Source organism: Leopardus geoffroyi, chromosome C1 (genome assembly GCF_018350155.1).
Source record: "Leopardus geoffroyi isolate Oge1 chromosome C1, O.geoffroyi_Oge1_pat1.0, whole genome shotgun sequence".
Classification (NCBI taxonomy): Eukaryota; Metazoa; Chordata; class Mammalia; order Carnivora; family Felidae; genus Leopardus; species Leopardus geoffroyi.
Genome location: NC_059328.1, coordinates 64,654,331 through 64,676,381, shown reverse-complemented (window position 1 = coordinate 64,676,381; position 22,051 = coordinate 64,654,331). Strand labels below are relative to the sequence as shown.

General features: G+C 34.4%; 1 protein-coding gene and 1 pseudogene across 1 annotated transcript in view; one reads left to right on the top strand and one right to left on the bottom strand.

Moving 5' to 3' along the window:
• PIGK (phosphatidylinositol glycan anchor biosynthesis class K) overlaps window positions 1-22,051 on the top strand; it is a 127,717-nt gene that overhangs the window by 13,025 nt on the left and 92,641 nt on the right. The window lies entirely within an intron of this gene.
• On the bottom strand, window positions 17,287-18,112 carry LOC123598095 (annotated as a pseudogene).

Here is a 22,051-nt window from a genome sequence, read left to right as displayed (position 1 = left end):
CTGTTTGAAACATAACATTAGTGATGTCACTACTCTTGTTCTGATTTCTTTCTGATCTTCTGTCTGTACTTCACACATTCTGGCCATACTGAGCCATTCTCTGTGCCTCGAATGGTTGTCAGTACTTCTGGCTCACTACTACCAAAACCTGGCTGTGATTCTGAATCTCTTGTGGTTAAAAATATAGGTTTCTTGGCTCCACCCCTGGTGATTCTACTTCCCTAAGTCTTAAGTGAGGCCTAGATATCAGCTCTAGATGTGGTTCAGATGCACAATCAAGTTTAGGAAGCACAGATTTAATTTATACCTGACCTTCCAAATTCACATTCATACTTCTTTAAAAACGCATTTCCTGACCCCCTTCTTTGCTTCTATGGTATCCTGTGTATACTTTTATCCTAACATGATTATACCAGTTATAGTCTGTCTCCCTCATTAGATTATAACTCCTTGAAAGGACTACGGATTATATTTTATTTCATTTTGTACTTCTAGGGTCTAGCACAGTGTCTGACACATAGTAGGTTCTCAGTAGGTATTGAATAAGTAAATAAGTGACTTGGAAATATTTTATCAGTCAGGCAAAGCACACACAAGTTTGTACTTCAAAAATAAAAACACTTCTGTTTCCTAAATTGTAGTTAGTTTAGTTTTTAGCAAATATTAGTCTGTTACAAAAGAAATTTTAATAAATAGGTTGTAGGAATTTTACAATAATATTTTAAAGTATTGACGCAGGGTAAGGGATTTTAATGGTTATGGGGGCAAATAAAAAGACATGTTATTATCATTTTCATAGCGAAGTTCATAGCATGGAGGACAGGTGTTTTGTTCTTTGTCCATGCTTTCTGTAACCTTACCTGCCCTCAGAAATTTTGTTTTTATTTGCCTGGTTTTAACTTCCTTAAACATTTCACTTTTTCGGGAAATTTTCTGCCCTCAAATAATTGTTTCGGACTAAATCTCTGTTTTGCTACCTCTAGTATGCTTAATATGCTTAAGATGAGGGAGGGAAAAGGCATTATGCAGAGGTTAGATCCTAAATTCAGCATGTGAAACAAAATTGAGCCAAATTATTCTCGAAAGTTTCTGAAATAGCACATAAAGTACAATATAGTATTCCATCAAGTCTAACAGCCAGTTTTCCCTCCAGTGCTAGTGCAGATAACTGTTTTCCTTTTCTTTAGTGGAGCACTTGATAAAATGGTTTACTTAGGATTAGGGGATATGTTATGTGAAAGTATACATCTCCTTAATAGTAGAATTATGGGGTGCCAGGGCGGCTCAGTCAGTTAAGGGTCCGACTTCAGTTCAGGTTATGATCTCACAGTTCGTGAGCTTGAGCCCCGTGTTTCACTTTGCTGACAGCTCAGAGCCTGAAGCTTGCTTCACATTCTGTCTCCCTCTCTCTCTGTCCCTCCCCTGCTCACACTCTGTCTCTCTTTGTCTCTCTCTCTCTGTCTCTGTCTTTCTCTCTCTCTCAAAAATAAACATTAAAAAAATCGTAGAATTTTGATACTTCTGCTGTAAGAGGCATATGGAGATTGAGACTGACAGAGACAATGTAGAGTCATATCTCCCATCTCATGTTTACTTTGGAGACTAAATGCATGGAGTATTAGGGTGGGTGAGGTCTGCTCCCCCCCCCCCTTTTTTGGCTGAGTGCATAAGATTAACTTTATGTAGAGTTACATGTGTAAATAATTTTTCTTAAAATATGATTTAGCTCTACTAATTCGGTGGGTATGAGTTTTTGAAATGGTCCCTGTCTGATAAACTATGTGTATAAATAAATCCAGCAGCTTTTCTGACTCCATTTTTTCCCTTTATCTTTTCATCATTATGTGAGATTCCTAATTTAATTAGGAATAATTAGGAATAATTAATAATTTATTAATTATATTCCTAATTTAATTAGGAATAATTAGGAATAATTAATAATTCCTAATTTAAACCTTTTTCTTCATCTCCCCTTATTCAGAAACTCTTAGTTTATGTAAAATAAAATTCAAGTCCCCTATGCTGGTACTTAAGGCTTTTGCAATCTGGTTCCAAATCTGACATTCTCATAATTTAATTTCCATCCCTTATGCTCCAGCCACTTCCTTCATGTAAGTTCCTGTATTGGCTTCTGTCACTGCCTTACACTGGTCATTCCACCTATAGTTCTTTTCTTCCTCTTTCTAGTGTTCCTATGCCCAAATTCAATTTATACACTCCCTAGAGCTTTCTTGGTCCTTTTTTCATAAATAATATTTTATTCATACTTTTGTCATGCCAGTTTTTTGTATGTATTGATCTTATTTCTTCAGTGCTGGTTCTCATACTGTTTGTATTCCTCAGAGTGCCTTCTTTAGTGTATTGTACAGAACCGAATGAATGAATGAATGAATGAATGAATGAATGAAAAGTATGCTAAAGACTACTAGCTAAGTGAAACCTGGTTGGTCTAGGCTAGAAAGGAAATGTGTATGAAACTGCTTATTTATATTCCCTTTATTTTTTAATTTTATTTTTTTAAGTAATCTCTACACCCAGTTTAGGGCTTGAACTCACAACCCCAAGATCAAGAATTGCATGCTCTACCGACTAAGCCAGCCAGGTGCCCCTCATATTCCCTTTATGTCTTGTTTCCTCCACTGCATTGAGCTAAAAGTACTCTGTAGTCAATTTTATAAACTATTCCCTAATTCCTACTTTAGGGATCCATTGGTGGGGTGATCTCACCAGGCAACTTCAAATTCATTTCTTTCTATCAGATAGAAGTCTGTAAGGGTCTTACTTAAGACAGATTAACTTCAACTTTACTTATTTCCTGCCTTACCACTATTTAAATTCCCTTGGGATGTGCTGTTTTGGCGGTCCCTTGTCCTGTTTTACTCCTTTTTAAAATAAAAAATGGTAAAAGTAGAAATGTAAATTTTGGTAGGGTGCCGATTGGGTGGCTCAGTTGGTTAAGCATCTGACTTCGGCTCAGGTCATGATCTCACAGCTCGTGGGTTTGAACCCTACATCGGGCTCTGTGCTGACAGCTCAAGCCTGGAGTCTGCTTCAGATTCTGTGTCTCCCTCTCTCTCTGCCTCTCCCTGCTCACACTCTGTCTCTCTCAAAAATAAATAAACATTAAAAAATTAAAAAAGAAAAAAAGAAATGTGAATTTTGGTAATGTATCTGTAACCTAAGATAGAAAAAAAATCATGAATTGCCTATTATTGTGGGTTTTAAAGTCATTGGTTATATGACTTTTGACTGTTGCTTTTTAAACTGCTGTGGATTAGATCTTGTACATCAGAGGGCATTTTCAAAGATGGATCATTAATAAGTTATTTCAGAGATTTTCTTGTACAGTTACTCATTAACATAATATGGAGAAGGGCACGGTTATTATGGCTCTTTGAAAATCCTTGTGGCTTTCTCTCCAGTAAGGTCAGACAAAATGTACCCATATTTCTGGCCTCCTCCATACTCACTGCAACACATATTCACTGTACACAATAATTCAGATACTACATTGGGGGTTTTATAATTAATGACTTATTTCATTATTCCTTGAGGCTTTATGAGAGATTGTTTTTTGCTCGTGTTACATATTAAAAATAGTTACTCAGTAAAAAAATTAGGAAAGGAAAAATATTATGGGTAAATTCCAACATAGTAAAAGTAGTGGATTAATCACTTATAAAACAAGTACAGAGGTTGAAGCACAAAAGCAGTGAAATCAATTATAGCTATAAAAATTAGTCAAGGGATTCACAAAATAAAAGGATGTAAAGTATGACCTCATATATATATGATGATGGGAGGGAGAGTAAAAATTTAGTGCTTTTTAGAAAGGGTTCAAACTTAAGCAACTGTCAACTTAATTTAGACCTCTGTCTGCATAGGATGTTATATAAAAACCAATGGTAACCACAAACCAAAAACCTATAATACATATGCAAAAAATAAAGAGAAAAGAATTCAAGCATATCGCTAAAGAAAGCCATCAAACCACAAGAGAAGAGAGCAAGAAAAGAAAGGAACAGAGAAGAAGTACAAAAACAACCATAAAACAAGTAACAAAATGGCAATGTCAGTAATTACTTTTAATGTATATTAAATGGTCAACCAAGAAATCAAAGAGGAAATAAAAAAATACATGGAGACAAATGAAAATGAAAACACAGTGGTCCAAAATCTTTGGGATGCAGCAAAAGCTATTCTAAGAGGGAAGTTTATAGTCATATAGGCCTACATCAACAAGCAAGAAAAATCTCAAACAACCTAACAGTGCACCTAAAGAATCTAGAACCAGTAGAAGGAAGAAAATAATAAAGATGAGAGCAGAAATAAGTGAAACAGAGACTAAAAACAAAACAAAATAGAACAGATCAATGAAACCAGGAGCTGAAGAGATCAACAAAATCGATTAGCCAGACTCATAATAATAAAAAAAAAAAGACTCAAAATCAGAAATGAGAGAGGGGAAATAACAACCAACACCACAGGGGTGCCTGGCCGGCTCAGTTGGTAGAGAATGTGACTCTTGACCTGAGGATTGTGAGTTCAAGCCCTGTGTTGGGTGTAAAGATTACTTAACACACACACACACACACACACACACACACACACACACAATCAACCAACACCACAGAAATGCAAAGTATTATAAGAGAATATTATGAAAAATTATATGCTAACAAATTGGACAACCTGGAAGTAATGGATAAATTATTAGACATATGTAACCTTCCAGAACTGAATCAGGAAGGAATAGAAATATTGAGGAAACATATTACTAGCAATCAAAATCAAATCAGTAATTAAAATTTTCTCAACAAACAAAAGTCCAAGACCAGATGGCTTCACAAGTGAATTCTATCAAATGTTTAAAGAAGAGGTAAGGGGTATCTGGCTGGCTCAGGTGCAGTGTGCAACTCTTGATCTCAAGGTTGTGGGTTCAAGCTCCATGTCGGTTGTAGAGATTACTTAAAAATAAAATCCTTTAAAAATATGTAGAAAAGTTAATACCTATTCTTTTCAAATTATTCCAAAAATTAGAAGAGAAAGGAAAGCTTCCAAGTTCAATCTGTGAGGCCAGCATTACCTTGATACCAAAACCAGATAAAGACACTACAACAAAAGAACACTATAGTCCACTATCTACGATAAACATAGATGTAGAAATCCTCAACAAAATATTAGCCAATTGAATCAAAAAATGCATAAAAAAATCATTCACCATAATCAGATGGGGTTTATTCCAAGAATGCAAGGCTAGTTCAGTATTTGCAAATCAACGTGATATATCACATTAACAAGAAAAAGGATAAAAACCATATGATCTCAGTAGATGCAGAAAAAGCATTTGACAAAGTACAACATCCATTCATGATAAAAATCCTCAACAGAGTAGGTTTAGATGGAACATGCTTGGACATAATGAAGACCATGTATGGAAAACCAATGGCTAACATTGTACTCAGTGGTGAAAAACAGAGCTTCTCCTCTAAGATTAGGGACATGACAAGAATGTCCACCCTCACCACTTTTATTAAATATAGTACGGGAAAACCTAGCCACAGTAGTCAGACAAGAAAAAGAAATAAAAGGCATCCAAGTTGGTAAGAAGAATTAAAACTTTCACTATTTGCAGATGATATGATACTATATACAAAATTAGCACTGATAAAAAAAAATTAGCACTGATAAATGAATGTAATAAAATTTCAGGATACAATATCAATATACAGAAATCTTGTAGTTCTGTACACTAATAAGGAAGTAGCAGAAAGAGAAATTAAGAAAATAATTGCATTTATAATTGCATCAAACAAAAAGAACAAAATACCTAGGAATAAACTTAACCAAGGATGTGAAAGACTTGTACTCTGAAAATTATAAAATGTTGATGAAAGAAATTGAAGGTGATACAAACAAATGAGAAGATATGCCATGCTCATGGATTGGGAGAACCAATATTGTTAAAATGTCCAAAGCAATCCACAGATAATGCAGTCTCTATCAAAATGCCAACAACATTTTTCAAAGAAATAATAAAATAATCCTAAAATTTATGTGGAACAACAAAAGATTCCGATTAGCCAAAGCACTCTTGAAAAAGAACAAAACCAAAAATACTACAATTCCCAGTTTTGAGTTATACTACACAGCTGTAGTAATCAAAACAGTATGGTACTGACACAAAAATAGACACAGATCAATGGAACAGAATAGAAATCTCAGAAATAGGAAACCAATTTGACAATAAATTTCATATATTGAAAAAAAAGTGAAATTTAATAAGATAAATACTAGTATAGCTTCCAGATTATTGAAAATAATCAAATAGATAAAAAATAAATTATTAGTTTAAAAAAAAAAGAAATCTCAGAAATAAGCCCACAGTTATGTGGTCAATTAATTTACAATAAGAGGCAAGAATATGCAATGGGAAAAAGACTATCTCTTCAACAAATGGTGCTGGGAAGACTGGACAGCTCTATACAAAAGAATAAAATTGACTACTTTCTTACACCATACACAAAAGTAAACTCAAAATCAGTTAGAGATCTAGATGTGAGACCTGAAACCATAAAATTCCTGGAAGAAAACATAGGCAGTAATCTCTTTGACATCAAATATAGGGACATTTTTCTAATTTATGCTTCCTTTGGCAAGGGAAACAAAAGTGAAATTAAACTGTTGGGACTACACCAAAATAAAAAGCTTTTGCACAGTGATGGAAACCGTCAACAAAACAAAAGGCAACCTATTAACTGGAGAAGATATTTGTAAATGATGTAGCTGATAAGGAGTTAATATCCAAAATATATAAAAAACATATAACTCAACATCAAAAAAACCCCAAATCACAAATAATCCAATGTAAAAATGGGCAGACGACATGAACAGACTTTTTTCCAAAAAGACATACAGAAGGCCAACAGACACATGAAAAGACACTCAACTTCTCTAATTATCAAGGAAATGCAAATCAAAACAATGAGATATCACTTCACAGCTGTAAGCGTGGCTAAAATCAAAAACATAACTAACAAGTGTTGGCAAGGATGTGGTGAAAAGCTTTATGCATTGTTGGTGGGAATGGGAGCTGGTGTCACTGTGGAACACAGTTTGGAAGTTCCTTGAAAAATTAAAAATAGAGTTGCCAACTGATCTAGTAATTGCACTACTGGGTTTTTACCCAAAGAAAACAAAAATACTAATTTGAAAAGATATCTGCACTCTTATGTTTATTGCAGCATTGTTTACAGTAGTCAAGATATAACAGCAGCCCATGTATCCATCCATAGATGAATGGATAAAGAAGTGGTGTATATACACACATGAACATGCACACGCACATACACACAGAGCTATTACTCAGCCATCAAAAAGAATGAAATCTTGCTGTTTGCAGGAACATGGAAGTATTTCAAGTGTATAATGCTAAGTGAAATAAGTCAGAGAAAGCCAAATGCCGTATGATTTCACTCATATGTGGAATTTAAGACACAAATAAATGAACAAAGAAAAAAAAGAGACCAACAAAAAACCAGAGAGCAAACTGGTGGTTTGCGAGAGGGAGGTGGGTGAGGCGATGGGTGAAATAGGTGAAGGAGATTCAAGAGCACACTTAATCATGATGAGCATTGAGTAATGTATAGAATTGTTGAATCACCATATTGTATAACTGAAACTAATATGACACTGTATGTTAATTATACCTGAATAAAAAAGAAGAGAACAAAATAAAAATAGTTACTCAGATTGGTTAAATGACTTGATTAGGGTCCACTAAAGTTAGCATTAAATAATAGAACAAGAATTTGAATTCAGATCTTTTGACTTTATGGTTGGATCATTTCCATTATATTACAACTGTCACCTCCCTAAAAAATTGCAGCAGTTAGTATTTATATGACGTTTACAGTTAAGGAATTCTTTTGATAACATCTAATTTTATTCTTATGCCAATCCAATGGAGGTTGGTATTATTATGCACACTGATCATTTAATACCTTATTAAATTAAAAAATCTATATCTACATGTTGAATGTAGTACTGAGGTATTCTGAAAATAGTTAATTTATTAAATGTAAGGAATGCCTCTCCTATTTCCTCATTTACATATTTTTCCATAGTTTTTGTTGTCTTCATCTTCATTATTTGATGCATCATGTACTTCATGCTTCTGTACATCATCATGCTTTGTAGTTATAATACATGTTTCTGTACTTCAACAGCTTTGTAGCTGTTTATTCCCTGTCTCTAGTCTCTTTCTTCCTCCAAATCATCCTACACACAGCTGTTAGGATTCTTTCTCAGACACTGCTTTCATGTTTTCACTCCCACGATCAAAAACCTGCAGTGACTCTCTGTTGCCTTTCTGAAAAATCCAAAATTTTTAACCAGCCTTCAGTCTTTACTGCTTTGTTAATTCCAATTTACTGTGTTCATTTGTAGATTCATTACAACATCTACTACATAATATTTAATCACTCTCATTTCTCTATTTGTTTTAATCCCACCTAAAACACTTTAATGTCCTCTGTACCCTTTTTTCCTACCCATATATCTTTCTTTCCTTTGTGTCATTGTGTAGAACGTTGTAGAGTACTCTATATAGGGAAGTCACTTGAATGCTTTAAAAAAAAAATTACAATTAATGTATACAATTTTCTAAATATATATTTAAAATTTTATTCTGTTACTATTTTTATTTTATGATTTTGCCTAATTTTTTATGAACAAAAGGACTGGAACTATAGTAAATGTGCTTTGTAAATAATTTGCAGTATTTTATCGTAATTTTTGTCAAAGTAATATTAACTCATGCCTTTGATTGTTCTGTTTCTTGTCTCCTGTCACTTCCCAACAGTTTTTTCTTGTATACTCTGTAAAAATATAAATAATAGTGTTTGACTGTAGATACTTAAATATTCTTAACAACCTGTCATTTTATTCTCATGTTGGCAGCTGATCTGTCTGCCACTCCACATGATGTTCCTGGTAAAGTGTATAATATCTTGAATAGGGAAACATTTAGAATAGTTAAGAAGTTGAAATGTGCCCTAAGGAGAATAGTGACAAGGGTAAAAGGGCATTTTGGCTCCTGCTATCATGCTCTTAATGTTTAAATAATAATCAGAAACCATTTGAAAGACTAAGACTGCCAAGGATTTTATAGAACAAAGGGGATATTTCTTTATCGATTTGTAAATAGATAGGAAGGTTTGGGATGTCAAAGAAGCAAGAGATATTTATTCCTAAATCAATACCACAATGTTTTTGTTACAGACACTAACTTCTTATCTGGTAACTTGATTTCCTTGACTTTGTTCTTTTTTAGAATCATCTTGGCTATTCTTGGGTTTTGTTTCTTCCATATTAAGTTTAGAATCAGCTTGCCAAGTTCTTAAAACTCTGTTGGGATTTTGATTTGCATTGCAGTGAATTTTAGATTAATTTAGAATGGGCTTCTTTATAGCATTAAATCTTAATTTTTGCATAAGGTATATTTGCATATAATTATATGTTTAACAGCTTTCAACTAAGTTTTGTAATTTTTAATTTTTCTCCATAAACATTTTTGGTAGTTTTTAGTTGTCTTATTTTTTTGTTGTTGATACTGTAAATGGTACTATTTAAGAAATATATTTTTTTCTGTTGCACATGCAGTTGGCTTTAGTATATTGTTCCAGCAACTTATTGAACTGTATTAATTTTAATAATTTGACTATAAATGTTCTTTTTTTAGTACCCATGAATCTATGAACAGTGACAGTTTTCTTTCTTTCAAATCTTTTTACCATAAAACTTTTTTTACATCTTCAAGATCTTTCATATTTTAAATTTTGGGGATAAAAATTGTCTTTAAAGACCAAAATAATTAATAGTCTGGAGAAATCCTTTATTTTGTCCATGAAAAAAATGTGTTCTTGAGAGGTAATGTGATGTTTAAGGTCAACAGCTGTGTAGTAGCAGACATAATGCTTGAATTCTAGTATAGTGATTACATTATACTATGTTGTCAAATTCATCAATATAAATAAGTGAAATATTAAAGAAAAAGGATAAGTGAAAGCAATTAATTAAAAATAAAGATAAATGTTGATATGACCTATGGAGCTGAATTTTACATGATAATATACTTAATTTATTATTGTAAACAATAATAACCTTAACAAAATTACAGTAACTGATCTTCAGAGCTTTTTCCTGTAATATGGTTTCTCTAGAACTGTTTATCTATTTCAATTTGAAGATAACACAAAATTATTTTTAGGGGTACCTGGGTGGCTCAGTCAGTTAAGCATCCGACTCTTGATTTCGGCTCAGGTTATGATTTCACGGTTTGTGGGATTGAACCCGCATTGGGCTCTGCACTGACAGCACAGAGCCTGCTTGGTATTCTCTCTCTCTCTTCCTCTCTGTCCCTCCCTTCCTCCCCCCCCAAAATAAATAAAACTTAAAAAAAATTATTTTCATTTTTGTACCTCCAATCAGGTGAACCTATTGGTGTTTAATATATAGTAATTATGTCAGAATGTGCAATAACTTGATTTCCTGGGTATTTGTGATGGCCTTGTTAAATAGTCTTGTTGAATACTTGTTTTAAAATCAGTTATAAACCAATTTAAAATTCGGGTGCTTCCAAAGATTGTGTAAATATAGGGAAATCACTCTTAAATGGAAGACAATTAGCACAGTATTTAAGACTACAAGCTGTTAGTAGAACTGTCTCTGTTTGCAGATGACATAACATTATATATAGAAAATCCTAAAGACTCTACCAAAACACTGTTAGAGTTAATAAACAAATTCAGTAAAGGTACAGGATACAAAATCAGTGTACAAAAATCTGCTGCATTTCTGCACACTAGTAACTGTCAGAGAAATTAAGAAAATCCCATTTATAATTGCATTAAAAAATAGTAAAGTACCTAGGGATTAATTTACTTACAGAGGTAAGAGACCTATACATTGAAAACTGTAAGACATTATTGAAAGAAATTGAAAAACACAAATAAATGGCAAGATATTCTGTGCTCATGGATTAGAAGAATTAATATTGTTAAAATGACCACACTACCCAAAGCAATCTACAGATTCAGTGCAATCCCTATCAAAATTCCAATGACATTTTTCACGTAAGAAAAAACAATCCTAAAATTTTCAAGTAGACAAAGCAATTTTGAAAAAGAAGAAAAAGGTAGAGGCATCATACTTCCCGATTTAAAGTATAGTGCAAAGCTATAGTACTCAAAAACATTGTGGTATTGGTATGAGAATAAACACAATCCAGTGGAACAAAATAGCCCAGAAAGAAATCTATACATATGTGGTCAATTAATTTACAACAAAGAAGTGAAGAACATATTTCACTTCATTAGTGAAAGGACATTCTCTTCAATACATTATGTTAGGAACACTGAGCAGCCATATGCAAAAGAATGAAACTGGATCCACTAACTTACATTATTCATAATCATCAACTCAAAATGAATTAAAGACTTGAATGTAAGACCTGAAACCATAAAACTTTTAGAAGAAAATGTGTGCAGTAAACTCTTTGACATCAGTCTTGCCGATGATTTTTTAAATTTGATACCAAGAGCAAAGGCAACAGAAGCAAAAATCAGCAAGTAGGACTATATCAAACTAAAAGCTACTCTTCATCAAAGGAAACCATCAGCAACATGAAAACACAACCTACCAAATGGGAGAAGATGTCTGCAAGTCATATATCTGATAAGGGGTTAATATCCAAAATATATAAAGAACCCATGTAACTCAATAACAAAAAAAAAATCCAATGAAAAAATGGGGAGAGGATCTGAATAGATATTTTCCAAAGAAAACATACTGATGGGAAATAGGTATATGAAAAGGTCTCAGTATTACTAATCATCAGAGAAGTGCAAATCAAAACCACAATATCACCTCCCACCTGTTAGAATGACTATTATCAAAAAGACAAGAAATAGCAAGTGGTAGTGAGGATATGGAGAAAAGAGAACTCTTATGCACTGTTGGTAGGAATGTAAATTGGTACACCCACTATGGAAAACAATAAGTAGCTTTCTCAAAAAGTTGAAAGTAGAACTAACATAGGATCCAGCAATTACATTTCTTGGTACTTATCCAAAGGAAATGAAAACACTAACTTGAAAAGATATCTGCACCCCCATGTTCATTACACTATTATTTATACTACTGAGATGTGGAAACAACTAAGTGTCAATGGAGGAATGGATGGATGGATGGATGGATGGATGGATGGATGGATGGATAAATAAGATGTGGTATATATACACAATGAAATATTAAAAAAAAAGAAGGAAATACTGCCATTTTTGACAACCTGGATGGACCTTTGAGGGTATTATGCTAAGTAAAATAAGTCAGAGGAAAACAAACAATGTATGATCTCACTTATATGTGGAATCTAAAAAAAGTTGAACTCATATACACAAGGATCAGACTGGTGGTTGTCAGAAGCAAGGGGGAGTGGGTGGGCAAAATGGATAAAAGTGGTCAAAAGGTAAAGACTTCTAGTTATAAAACGAGTAGTCCTGGAGGTGTAATGCCTAGCATGGTGAGAAAAAAGGGAAAAAGTGCAAGCTGTAGTCAGACCAGACCACAAAGTCTAATCTAACTTAAGAAGTGGGCAAGAATGATTGATGACTTATATTGCTTTTGCTTCAGATTGCTACCAAACCAACAAAGAAGCAATGCAAAGTATATATGAAATAAGGATATGAGTAAGCTGTAAGTGGCTACAGCTCTCCTCTACTTGTTTGTTACCATGGTGATCCTGAATTTGGCACCAACTGGTGCAGCCTGCAATGAGTGAGAAACTAGCCAGGTCAGAGGAATCCAGAACAGTTACTAGTGGAAGGGTCATGTTGTCATTCAAAAGTTCTACCTACTGTCACATTAGGCAATTTATTGCTGTGCCTGAGATTTGTATTTACATGTTTTATTTCCTACTGTATCATCAAGCCTTCAGTAAACTTGGAAGGGGCCTGAAAAAGTCACTGCTAGTTTTTTGATTTTGGATGAACTATTTAATCTCTCTCAGCCTTAGTGCCCTTGTCTGTAAAATGGGGAAAGAATATGTACATGGGGTGACTTTTGTTGGTTCATCAATCTGGTTAGGAGTAATTCCCAGTTCCCTTTTCCCTTGCATCATTTATGAATCAGCCTCTCATATTTTCTGATTATTGAATTGGCTTAGCATCAGCTGACTTGGAATTAATTTAATGATCCTGAATACTAGTTTTACTGTGACACTCTTAATTACCATAAGAAAGGTCATAAAAGGTGTAAGTTTGTAAGTGGGGCCATTTTGAGTCATGAGCTGCCTGTACAGACCAGACACGAGTAATATGCTTATTAGTAGGAAAAGAAGAAAAGCAGATGGTTGTAGAAGAGCTGACAAAACACTGGCTTTCATAAAGTTTCACAAATTTTTATTGTTGATATATCGAACTGCTTTCAAGTTCTGGTCTCTTTCTGTAAGGCTTTATTCTTGAATTGTCATCAAATTGTGTGCCATGCTAATATTCATCTTTCCTCTTTGAACTAGCTTTAGTGATTCCTTACAATTAAGGGAGCCTAACTAGAGTACATATTAGGGGATGGATAAAGGATTAACAAAGCCATTTTCTACTATTAAAAAAAATGACTTTGTTCACTTTGTAACACTGTACTTTTAGATATCTCATAAAGGTAGACAGCATTGCTTGTGGTAAAATTTTTCCCTTACTAATTAGAAAACCACAAATAGACCAGTATAAATAAATCATAAGTACTTGAGGAAAAGCCATACCTTTGGGCTTCCCTGAGTGTGAAGATTCCTGTAATTGTGTTTGTTCTTTGGAGGGACCCTGAAAACTATGTTTATGGAGTTCTTGCATAAGATGTTGATTTTAGTTGGGCATGAGGCTTCTAAGCCAAAGTGGATATTCTGCCCACCCATATAAGTCTCATTCTTTTATCCTTGAGTTGTCATCTGAAGCACCAAAAAGAATAGCTTGGGAGGATCATATATATATTTATATGCCATGCTGTCAGCTATAGTGTCTTAGACTTGAAATAGAAAGTCCTCATCAGTTGCATATATTGCTGTGTAGATTGTGAGGGTACCTCTGTGGAAGAGGAGTGTCTAATACTTTTTATGTTTTGTTGCTATAACAAATTGCCACCAATTTAATAGCTTAAAATAATACATACTGGTTCTAGATATCAGAAGTCCAAAATGCATCATCAGATCTGTGTTCCCTCTCAAAGCTCTAGGGGAAAATCTGTTTCCTTGTTTTTTTTCCAACTTGTAGAGACTCCTTGTTTTCCTTGGCTCATGGCCCTATCCTCTATTTTGAAAGTCATCAGCATAACATCTTCAGTGACTCCTCTCCTGTTGTCATATTTCCTTCTTCCTCCTTTTTTCTGCTGTCACCTTACCTTCTCTGACTCTGATGCTCTTGCCTCTCTCTCTTATAAGGACCCTAGTGATTACAGATAAATTCAGAATACTCTCCCCATCTCAAAATCCTTAATTTAATCAAATCTACAAAGTCCCTTTTGTCTTTAAAGGTAACATATTCACACCACATGTTCTGGGGATTAGGACATGGATATCTTTTGGAGCTGTCATTTAAGCCTACTATTTTACTGACAAACATGGTTTCCTGTTTTGTGTCCTTCTAACTGAATTTGATGCCAAATGGGGTCATCTTGTGAGTTTAAATGTCTAATGGATCCTATGAAGAAGATACCTAGTGGGTGTGACAGACAGGAGTGTTTGGAATCAGTATTCCAAGATAAGGAATCCTGCAACCCAAGAGGAGTTTGACAAGGGAATAGCCCACAGTGTTAAATATAGAAATGTCATATAAGAGGTACACTCAATTTCTTAGAAATCAGATGAGTTGAATTATGATTATAATAGTTTGAAGAAGTAATGGGAAGCAAAGAAGTAGAAAAAGTGGCTGGAGGATGTTGATTGAGAATGAAATAGAAAGCATAGACTGAGGGGATCTAGAACTGAGACAGAGTTTTGATTTTGAGACCAACAGAATTTATGTAGGTCAGGGGAAGATGCCCAAAGAAAGGAAAAGTAAAAATGGGAAGAGAGGGAGTAAAATTAATTTGGGGGTTCTTAGGTATCTGCATTGACTTTTCCATTTATTACACTGATTCTTTCTAAAGTAGGTTGAAAAATTGGGGGGAACCAATAAAAAGCCTGATGCATTTGAGGTCATGTGACTTAGGATGGGTGCTAGGCTGGTCTGAGAAATAAGAAGGAAGACAACTGGTGAGGGGTGGGGCAGAATACACACTAATTTTATTGACTTCTTCCCTTCTTTTCTCCTTCTTCCCTCTTTCCCTTTTCCAACCAGTATGTGTTGAGAGCCTATGGTGGTTAGAATACACTTGCCAATTTGTATAATTTAAACTGAAGTGGGGATACAGGGAAGAGTAAAGGGCAGCAGAGTAAACTATAGTCTCTAAGATAAAACATAAGTGTTTGGGTGGTGGCAGTGGGAGTGACCTCAAAATAAGTCAACACTTGACATGTCACCATGGAAAGTGATGGTAATAGTATTTCTAAGACAGTTCTGAGGATTGGAGAATTGATAAAAAACAATGTAATTCTCTGTCATGTCATATCTGACTCTTTCAGGGTTGCTAAAAGGCTAAGTGAAACTAACATTTGTGAGCATAATTGGATTTCTTTGGAGAAAAGATATATTTCACAGAGATTTATGTTAATGGTTTCCAAGAATTTGATCTGAGCGTAAGTGGGAGGTTACTCAATTCAGCAAAAGGTATCCTGACATTAAATCCTTATGCCCACCCATTAACTTTTATTTAGCATAATATCCATGCCCAAGGCTTCCAATCTTGAAATTCAGATGTGTTATTTCAGAAAGTAAAACCCATATTAATCAGAACTTAATTTACCTGAAATGTCAGTTTTTCTCCACCACACAACAAGCAAAGGACAATCAAATAAGACCTTATTAGGGAGTTTGTTCTAACAAATATATTTTAGATTTAATCTGGGCAAATAAAATCTAACTTAATTTCCTGCATTTTATTGAATTCTGTTTATGTTGCTGTATTTAATAAAATAGATATTCAAATGTTAGCCTTCATATGCAAATAAAGATTTTTGTTTAGTAGATTGTTCTTATTCAGAAAAGTAGTTTAAATGTCTTTTTTTTTTTTTTTCATTTCATTATTTATTTAGATGTTTAGCTCTCACACTAGGTTTTAACAAGCTGGTGAACACTGGCAAATTATTTCTCCCATGGAACTATAACTACACATTACAAGACAGTATAAATATATGGTTGAACTGACATTAATACACATAGCTGTTTGATCAATTATGTGATAAATTATCAAGCATCTAAATACTGAGTTACACAGCTCTAAAGGCATATAAAAATCAAATGTCTGCTCAGTTCACTGGCAGAAACCCACTTCTTTTTTTTTTTTTTTTTTTTTTGCAAGGGAGGTTGGGAAAAGGGAAAAAGGCATACTTCAAACAAAAATATAACTGGTACCAACAGCATCCAGTAGATATGGAAAAATAATGATAATTTTATGATTAAGGATTGTAGCTACAATAATAAAACATCTCTGCCTTTAAAAAGTATTTACTAAATTAAAGAACATATTCTGCATATTCTGTATAAGACAAGGACAGTATTATACTAGAAATATTGAATAGCCTTTTCCTGTATCTTTTTTAGGTTTTCCCATAAAGTTGCACCCAAAAGTGTAAACATTAAATTAACTGTAAAACTTTTTTTGCCTGGAGACATTAAAGATACGCTTCTGTGCAATGTAGATTTTCAAGATAGAGGTTTTCCATAACAGAACAAAATGAGATCTATAAACAGACATTAATCACTGTACAACTTGGTAAAATAACAAAAATTAATGGTTTCACAAAACTGGTATATACTCATCTGAATGTGTACGATGTAAACATAAAGTGAGAAAACAAATAACCATGTCACCTTTGATTCCAATGTTTGAAATGACCGAAGGAATGAATCACATAAAATTTAGCATGTTCAGAGTTCCTAGATTTTAGTGCTCTATGATACTAAAAATATACAAATGTCATATTGGATATTTTGGTCCCTAATCTGTCTATATTTCTTATGTATTGATAAGATTCTGGCATGGGAGTAGGTTTAAAGAAGACTTACAACTGAGTATTGCATGATTTTAGAAAAGGTCAGCTGGTACAAATGATAAGCACATTTTAACTGTTGAACAGCAAGGATCTTTTCCTGAGTATCTAGATAGGTTGGTTATAATCCAAACATAGAGGTTCTATGAAGCATGTAACCTGGTAAAACTACTTTTCAGTATTCCTATAAAAGCTTCATTAGACTTATTCACCGCGCCAACTTCTTGGGTGATATGCACAACAAATTAGGTCCTGTCTGAAGTTCCACTTCCAAGACAGTAGCATCAGGCACTCCACTTTTATTGGCTACTGATGTCTTTGCAGCACAGACACATGTTATAGTGATACTTCTCTAAATACAAAAGTTGCTTGATGTTAAAAGCTCCATACTGCTTTTATCTTATGATCTGTACTACATCTTTATCTCCAAGCACACAAGCATTTGAGCTCTTCCATAGCCTGCAACACAGTGAATAGGAGTACAACAACCATGTTCTTCACAAAACTTGTGTTTTGTAAGACTTAACCAGTTATCATTAATGTGGTTGGATGGCACCCTTCATCAAAAGGTCACTCAAGAACATGGATGCCTTCCTTTTCCATAAGAGCAGTGTCATACATTGCTTCACATACTCTTACTATTGTAGTAATGCCATACTTAAGTTTCTCAAAAAACTTCATTTAAGGTCTTATTGGTTGCATTATGTATAATAAGAAATATCATGTTCTTGTATGTGTGACCTCCATGAGAGTTGAGCCGTTCATTTGAGCCATGTTACCTTAGTTTAAAAATATTCATTAGAGTTATGAGCTAATTTTAAAAATTGAATACAGAAGTGATGTACAGAAATTTCAACATCCTCCACTTGAAATTCTCAGTGCTATAAGTATAAAGTTGGGAGTAATGGAAAATGAAATGAACCTCCTAACAAGAAGCAGGAAATCTTCAGTCTAGTCATATTGAGCAAAGGAAAGGAAGTGCACCGAGGCTTACCCCATCTAAGTCAGAACTGGAAGATGCTTTGTGGATCCCAATTCAACACTTCTGTGGCCAGAGTAACTGCTCTTATGTGGCTTCTTGGACTACTAGTGAATTTCTACAGTTCTCTTGCCCTCATAAAAGTCATGCCGTGCTTGGAAGAAACATCATAAATGTGTGATGATGGAAAAGAATATGCTTACTGATTGAAGATTGTGGCTTAATCATACAGTGGGTACCAAAGTGGCAATGACTGTAGCCTCAGGGCAGGGAGTCTATGGTGCTCATTTGCAGGGTAGACCAGGGCAAGTGCAGATAAGGGCACTAGACTGGTATTGAGTTTGGAAAAGAGTTGAAATGAGAACATTCCATTCCCCAGGTGTTTTTAGTCAGATTTTTATTGTAATTTAAAAAAAATGATTTGAGATTTAAAAAAAAAAAAGATTTTCCAGTTTTGTTAAAGATGTAAACAGACAAAACCTATAGCTCTGTAATTAAATGGTTTGTTTATATAAAATTTTAGAATGTTTGTAATGAAGTTTAAAAGCATACATTTCATTGAACCACGGCAAATGGAAATGCTAAGATGCAGTTCTTATGAGGAAAAGTGATATCCCTTTAATCTTTGTTGATGCGAGTATAGAAATTACTAAAGGTTCGTCCTGGTCCTCCTCATTGTTGTTTTGTTATTGTTGTTTGGCTCTGCTCATTCCTTGTGAATGAGTAAAAGCCAGTGTATTCCATTGTGCCAAAGAATGTAGTAATGGATGGAAAATGTGTGGACTTTGAAGTAAAATCTCAGCTCCTGTACTTACCAGCCATGTAGCTTTGGGAAGTGTTTTGGCCTCACTGAATTTCCTTATCTTTAGAATGCAGACAATACTAGTCTTCACAGTATTGTGATTTAGTGAGAATGAGGCATCTGAAAGGACTGAAGCCCGGTGCCTGTCACAAGGTAAATGCAACAAATACAGTTGCCACATCCTGTCTCTACCTCATTTCCTCTGGTATATTGTGGCTACATTTTACATACTAGTAATCATCACTTCTGTGTTAGAACTGGAAGAAATTTTAAAAGTTCCTTACTCAGAATTCTACCTTACACTTTTATTTTTAACTTGCTTGTCTACTAAGATTCTGTGTTCACATTTGTTTTTGGAAGTTCTATCATATTGTTTAATATGTATCTTCAGAATTTGATTTAAATTCAGAAACTCAGTTTTCTCTTTTACTCTCAAGAAATGAAGTACAGTATTTCATTCTGTCATTTTACCCTGTTTCCATTTTTCTGTAACTTCCAATCTTATTTTTCTAGAATCTTACTAAATATGAATCTAAATTTGGTAATTTGGCTAAAATATAGTAAGTGCTTGTACCACGTAATACGGAATGGTTAAATCAAATTCGTGACAATGAACACCATTTTATTGCTTTAAAAAATCCAAATTGTTAACTTATATTTGATTGAGATTTATTATCTTCCAGTTGCTCTTTTTATCTGTGATAGTCTCAACTTAAAATTTTTCTTTTTTAATTTTTGTCCTAGTTGATTCTTATGATCAAATTGAAGAGCAGAAGTGGTAGTAGAAAACTCTTCACCAGTGTTTGTTCTCTATAGTTTATCCTTTGCCAAATAGATTTTTTTTAATTTATAAATTGATACCTCAGAAGAAGCATATCCATCCAAGCCCTCTTTTTTTAAAAAAAATTTTAATGTTTTATTTTTGAGAAAGAGCGAGAGCAGGGGAGGAGCAGAGAGAGAGAGGGAGAGACAGAATCTGAAGCAGTCTCTGAGCTGTATGTAGCACAGACAGAGCCCCATGCAGGGCTTGAACTCACGAACTGTGAGATCATGACCTGAGCCGAAGTGGGATGCTTAGCTGACTGAACCACCCAGACGCCTCCATCCAAGTCCTCTTGATGAAAATAATATCCAAACTCTTTTGTTTAATGCCCCAAATGAAGAGGACCTTTTGATTTTCTTGTCATTTGAGAATAAAAGTGTACCAGAGGGGCGCCTGGGTGGCGCAGTCGGTTAAGCGTCCGACTTCAGCCAGGTCACGATCTCGCGGTCCGTGAGTTCGAGCCCCGCGTCAGGCTCTGGGCTGATGGCTCAGAGCCTGGAGCCTGTTTCCGATTCTGTGTCTCCCTCTCTCTCTGCCCCTCCCCCGTTCATGCTCTGTCTCTCTCTGTCTCAAAAATAAATAAACGTTGAAAAAAAAAAAAAATTTTTTTAAAAAAAAAGTGTACCAGAGAGGGCATATTGCAGATGTTTGCATGTATTTTTCAGTCAAAATATGCAATTCTTTCATTGTGGTCAAGTACTAGGAGACTGCTTATAGCATTCTAAACATTTTACATATAGACTGCTAAGATCTAATGCTAAGCAAGATTCCAAGATGCTTGTAAAATGGTTGAGTTGGGGAGATCTGACTAAATCAGTACAGATATTACTGGAAAAATAACAATAGTAATTTTTCTGTTAAACATGAGAATATGTGAAAGATTGCACATACTGATTGATTCCCATTATGATGGACTATATGTGGTATATCAAGATTTAAAATTTTTTATCCTATGTATTTTGACAAAAATAGTTTATGCTTGATCAGTGGCATTCATTAATGCACCATTATATTGGCTATTTCTGTGAGCCATCCATAATGGTCAAGAGACACAATACCTTGTAATTTGGGTAATATAACGTACACATTTGAATTCTAAGCCTTGAGGCTAGTGTGCTTGAGTAAGTCAGTAAACTAGTTAGTGGGAAGTTGAGCAGTGGAAAACTGGAAGAAAGATGAAAAACTTGCCTATGCAAGACCAACTTTAACAGGAAAGGGGAAAGAAGTGGGTGAGGCATCTCTGCTGCTTGCCCCCTCCCCCCATTATAGGAAGAGTGGTTAATATTGGGGAACGTTTGGAAGCACAGATGAAGCAGTGAAGACTTAAGTATAGGCTGCCGGAGCAGACAGTTGAGAGATTTGAAAATGTCAGGCTTGGTGGTTGTAAAGGTGAGGGAAGGGCCAGCAGCAGGATGTAATCCCAACTCCTTTCTGTAGAAAAGAGTTAGCGGCTTTGGGGAATTGATTGGAGACTGTATAGAATGTTAGCCTCTGTACCTCTTTGAAGTTCTGTTCTCTGATTTTTGCATTTAGGTGGGCACTTAAAATTTTTAGTTATACTTTACTACATTTAAAGGAGAAATTATATGCCTTAGTGCTATTCTTCAATTTGAAAGTTTGCTAAGGTCTCTGGATGGTTCCGTTTAGAATTTCAAGAGCCTTATTTTGTATCAGTTATGTGCTATAAATATTGAACAGCAATGAGTTCATGCATTTACCTTAATCACCTGAGATGATTAAATTATCAATATAAAACAAAACATATCATTACATCCTTCCAGATCCTAGTTCATGTAACTTAAGGGTAATGCAGCATTGTTAAAAGCAAATAAATGTTTATGTCAAACAAACTGGGTGGGATCTGAGCTCCACTATTTACTAGCTGTGTGACTTAACTTTTATGTACCTCAGTTCATAACCTGTAAAATAGGGATGAGAAAATACATATCTTGGAAATAATGTATGAGATAATGCTTGTAATGTGCTTGTTTTATTAGTGCAGTGGTTGAGATATACCAGGTGCTCAATCAATGTTAGTTATTATATTATACTAAACTACATGTGACTTTAAATATATAAGCCTATAACTATCTGGCTCTACCTTCATGTGACATGTCTGCTACTGTTGATTTCCCATCTCTGCAGTGCAGTTTTTGAGTTTTATTTCTAATAACATAAAATACTTGGCATCCTGTAGTCCAGTAATGCCAGTTGTTTGACATTTGGCAAGTTGAAAGTAATTCAGAA